The following is a 5,866-nucleotide window of genomic DNA, read 5'->3' on the forward strand; positions in this document are numbered from 1 at the left end:
GGGAGTTTAGCCTATGAGATTTGACTGACTAACATGTTTATTAAATTCTTAGCTTTTTCTTGATGCTTTATGGACAACATCCTCAATAGTGTTTATTAATTTGGCAAGCGGCTCATTTTGACATGTTTGTTGAGTGTTTTGGCTACCAACCAAGAGATTTTGGGTTCGAATCATGCGTATGTGTGGTGTGCATGAGTTTGTCTTAATTAATATAAGAAGTAGTAATGAATCTGTCCCAAACGAAGCTTAAATGTCTAAAGAAAAAACAAATTCATTTTCCCAAGCATTTTCATTACCTTTGTTTATTATCATTAATAATATATTTATTGCACGCATATCTATATTTTGGTTATTATATTAATATTATTTGAAAAAAATAAATGTGATTTTCAAGCTATTGTAATTTTAAATGATTTTTCTATGTATGAAGGTGAGATTTAAAGATAGGAACCCAACTTTCATTTATTTTCTATCAAATTATTATTTAAATCACTTTCAAAGCTGAATTTTATTAATTTATTTTTATGCAATTCATCTAATTATGCTAAATGAAATGGTGGATTTTTTCCATCGACAGCTCTGATTGAATTTTTTTGCCCATTGATGAAGGTTGAGTTGATAGATTTAGGTTTTATTTGGGACGACATTGTTACTGCTTCTTAAAGTAACTTTTTGGTAAAAAAATTTAATTTTTATACTGAAAAAGCTGCTTTAAGAAGCATTAAGAAAGCCGTCCCAACAACTTCCTTAGAGATGAATTTTGAACCGCTTCTTAAAGTTGCTGTAGAAAATATTATTTGTTAAAACTAATGTAGAAAACAGCTTCTTAATACAAATTTTTTTGAACTTAGTGAAGAAATAGAGACTAAATAAAAATTGTGATTGTAGTCTAAAAATAAAACAATAAGAAAGTTATCTCAAATGAAGCCTTAATTTAGTTGATCATGAATTGAGCTGACTCATTGCCTTTTGATGCAGAGTGGTTAGGGTTTTATTTGGAATAATTTTTTTTTAACTATTTTCATAGTAAGAAAAATAGTATAGATATTTATATTTTTATTTTATTTTCATTTTTTATTTTATTTTTAATATATATATACACACACGCACACATACAATTTAGTAGGTGCCTTAATGAAAATTTTTTAAAATTTTGTATCAATATCCAAAGACTGAATTCCTCTTACATGAAAGTTACCCTTCGATGCTCAAACTTTCTTAAAATAGAACTTTATTATTCTTAATTAGTGTTCATTAATTATTTAACATTTTAGACCAAACAGGGAGAGAGAGAGAGAGTTAATCAAACCGAATCTCTATTAATATATCGAAATTGTGCTCTGGAGCTCAAAAATTCTCAAAATATAACTTTGTTGTACTTAATTTGGGCTAATTTATATTTTAATATTTTAGAGAGAGAAAGAGAGCGAGTGTGACTATAATATAAAGTTTAGAGCTAATGCAATGGGTATTATTAATATATTGCATGCCTGTCTGTGTTTGTCGCTGATAAACCCTCCCGTTTTCCAAATCGAATCCTGTATGATAAGCCCTAGAAAAGCTCATCCATTTTTTTTCCTTTTTTAACTGCTCTCCCTCTCCCCAGAATTTATCAGTACGTACACAACTCTTTACTAAACAAACTTATTGGGATTCAAACGCTTTGACCGTGGAAGACTCCCCCACATCTGCATGTGTTTAGAGAGGGAGAGAGAGAGAGAGAGAGAGAGAGAGAGAGAGAGAGAGAGAGAGGTGATTGATTCATTAAGCAAAAGGGGAAGAAAAAAACTAAGTGATGGATATAGAATTTAATGGGGGTGGCAATTCCTCGAATCAATGGTCTATGTTGATCTTGTGCAGTGGCTGCAGGAGCAGCTAAGCCATGTGAGAGCTCGCACACGTGTGAGTACGTGCATGGAAGCATGCACATAATTCTTCTCATGGGCCGGCTGCTTTGTACCTTTGAATTTGTGCATGCAGGGGGATGAATCCAATAAATATCGAAGGCAATGATAGTTTCCCACATGGTATACTGCTTGGCTTGCTAATATTAATTTTATTGTAGGTTTTCATGTATTAATTTGATTTAAAAATAATGATATTTTTATAATAAAAAAAAGATTAAAAGCTGAAGTTTTTGGATATCAAAGAGGAAGAAAAAATAAGTAGAAGCCAATCCAAAGCACATAACAACAACACAATATCATGCCTTTATTCCACTACGTACGTACGTGGGATCGGCAACATGAATCCTTTTTTGTCATAGTGTTATATTAAATGTCAAATTCTCATTTAAATCTAATAAAGAATGATCATTTCTAATATTTTCTAACCAAGTCTTTTTAGGTCTACCTTTATCTTTCTTAATATAAGTCAAATCTAATACCTCAAATTTTTTAACCGGTTCATCTGAAGGCCTCCGTTTAATATGACCAAACTATCTAAGGCAACTCTCTCTAATCTTATCCCAATCCAAAGCAGATGAAAAATATTAATTGTAGTTAGTTTTCCTTCAAATGGTTAATTATTGATGCTCTAATGAAATTAATAGAGGGTCTTCGATCTCGTAACTTCTTTTCATTTCTATTTCTGCCCGATTAATCAATGAAGGTTTTTTTTTTAAGTAAATAATAGCGTCTATGAGATTATCTGCTTCGAATATGATTTTTTTTATTTGAAATTATAATTTTCTTGAGCTCTTATGATGTGTGTATGAGTTTATCTTATTGGCCTAAATATCCCACTCTAAAAAGAAGAATGAGGAGGAACAGCTACCTCCAAAGAAAAAATTTAGCCTTACAAACTGCAGGTCCAACTCATGATATTGGTGCACAGAGGTTCTAATGATGTTCCACCAAAATCCCTTAAAGATGTTCACTCAAGTAAGGTCTCTAGTACTTTTTTCAACAAATATTAAACAACTTTATTTATCTAAAAGTATAACTTTCATTTTTTATATGGATGGGAGATTGAAGCTCTTTCAATTCCCTTTGGAGTTGGCTTTAATGGGAAATTTTAATTTCGATTGCCCATCGATGAATGATCTTAGAAAGTTCTTTAGCAATTTGAAATTAATTGATTGTTTTAGTAATTTGGGTCTTCTGGATGAGAAACATGTTTTAAGTTGTCTTCTTGATAGACCTCTCACTGTTGCATATCGTGGAAAATTTCGTGGTAGAGGCAGAAGAAGAAGATAATTCTGTTTCAAATTTGTTTTTCTCTTCTAACTTTTCGGGTTTGCTTATCTGTTGGATTTGGATGGTTGGAGGTTTGCAGGGCTATGATGTGGCTGGGGTTCGTATCCCCTTGTCTAGCTAGTGGCAACCTTGGGTGTTTTCCTCAAGTTGGTTTGGTCCGATCAGCGCTTTATTCACCTAACTGGATGGTCCTTGCACGACTTCGGGGATGTTTGGAGCCTCGACCTTTTACTGAGCATTCTCTTAGTAATTTTTATCCTTTTTATTATGCTTGGTTTTTTTCTTTGATGGTGTAATCGTTTATTATTGCTTTTTTGTATCTTGCTATTGTAACCCTATTTTATTATCTAATATATTTGCTGGTTTTTGGAAAAAAAAAAAAAGTTGTCTTCTTCACCATTTGACTATTTGCATGCTGAAACTATTTTATTAATGATATGATATTTGTAATCTTAATTGAACTCCTTATGATTCTAATATAAAATATTCATTTATACATATTTGGATTGATTTTCCTTATCAACCTCACAAAGCACATTTTGCCCAAATGCAATACCAACATGCTATATACTAACTCTATGATTTCTGCCTTCTTGTTTGGGTCTAAAGATTTCTCTCTCCTTCCAAGACTTAGCAACCTTTATTTTGACCAAGATGGCTTTAATTCTTTTACGCCAAACCGATAAATCATTTTTCCCATCAAACCTCTAATCTTGATTTATTTTTAAAACTCTCATTCTGTTTATATCCCAACCTGTTCCTCTTATACCAATTTATTGTAAACTAAATTGTTGAAATTAACCCAATTGATTTCACGATATTTCCAAACAAGAGCTACTGAACTTTCAGTTAAAGAGTTTTAGGTTGCATATAAGAAACTAATATTTTTTGTTTACTATTACAACCTACAAACCACTTAAATGAAAGATTTAAAGCCTTCAAATTCAGTTTGCCTACAATTTGAACACAACCCACAAGCTATTGAAATCAAGATTTAGACAAGTAAATAATTATATTAATATTTAATTACAAACATTAAAATCAACAAGCTAATTAATTATTTTCTAATTAATTAGATAAAACTTCACTATAGGAAAATCACCTATTACAGTGATTTTTTCCTGCGGTTAGCATTAATTTTCCAGCTGTTTTGAAATCTACCGGCGGTAAAGCGCGTAGGAAACGAATTGCGACGGTCAATTTCCGACGGTTCACTTTACCGGCGGCTTTCTGAAGGCAACCACTTTATGTGTTTGTTTTAAATCAATATTATACTTCTCTTTGAATGGCCAGCATTCTGCACCATAAAGCATTGCAGGTCTAATCACCATCTTATAGAATTTTTCCTTAAGTTTGAGGAGGACTTTTCTCACACAACAAGTCCGAAACATTCTACTTTAGCCATCCAACTTGAATTCTACTAATAATAACCCTATCTATTTCACCATCACTCAAAATAATAGACCAAATATATTTAAAATACATACTCTTATTAATGACTTGATTACTCAAGGTCACAATCCCTTCACAATAACTATTATTTAAAATATATACCCAAACGAAAAAATATCTTCAACAAAAATCATACACCAGGGTACAACGTCTTGCAAACACTACAGAAAAATCACTTATTACCGGCGAAATTTTCCGGCGGCTTGCCGGCGGTCAGTTTTCTGGCGGCTTTCCGGCGGATTTCCTGAGGCTTCCCGACGACATTTTTCCCACAAAATTTTCCGGCGGCTTCCCGACGGCATATTTCTCACGAAATTTTCTGGCGGCTTTCCGACGGCTTTTCAAGTTTTCCGGCGGAATGTTAAAATTTTTTATTAAATTGATTAAACTTATAACTATTTAAATGATTTTTAAAAAATGACTAAAAATAATATTAAATTTTTTAGCTTTTTTAATTAATTTAGTTGGTTTATTTAATTTTATTTTGAAAATTTTATTTTCTGTTAAAAGATAATTTAAATAAAAAAGTTTGACACTAATAACACATTTAATTCATTAATAATTTTATAGTATATTTAAATTAATTATTTATTTTAAAAAAATTATTAATTTAATAACATACTTAACTAGTTTATTTTAATTATCAATTAAAATAAAATTTTTAAATAAATAATGTTTTAATTATAATATTCAGCATGTTTATTATAAATAAAATAATACTTAAACTTTCTTATTTTGCAGGATCGGCGCATTGGTCAGGCTTGTGCGCGTGGGGGCTGCGGGTGAAGAAGAGGTCAAGGTTCGAATCTCAGGGAAGACAGACGCGGGAGCGGGCGGTTTGGGCGCACTCGGGCTTGGCTGGCTCACGCGAGCGCGGGGTCGGGTTACACGGGGGAAGCTGGTGCCTGGCGGTGTGGAGTGTGTTTTTTTTTTTAATTCAACCGGCGGTTTATGTCCGTCGGCAAGCTGCCGGCATTATTTGCCGCCAAAAAAAGCCGTCGGAAATTATATTGCTACGCCATTTTTACCGGTGGCAAAAAAACCGCCGGAAAATTAAAAAACCGCCGGAAACTGCTCAAATTCCGCCGGAAAAAGCCGCCGGAAATGGGTGATTTTCCTGTAGTGTGGGCAGAGAATCCTTCGGCTGTTCACACTCTCCAAGTGTGGGCAGAGAACCCTTTGGCTGTTCACACTCTCCAAGTGTCGGTAGAGAACCG

The sequence above is a fragment of the Dendrobium catenatum genome, unplaced genomic scaffold (assembly GCF_001605985.2).
Source record: "Dendrobium catenatum unplaced genomic scaffold, ASM160598v2 fragScaff_scaffold_1070, whole genome shotgun sequence".
Lineage (NCBI taxonomy): Eukaryota > Viridiplantae > Streptophyta > Magnoliopsida > Asparagales > Orchidaceae > Dendrobium > Dendrobium catenatum.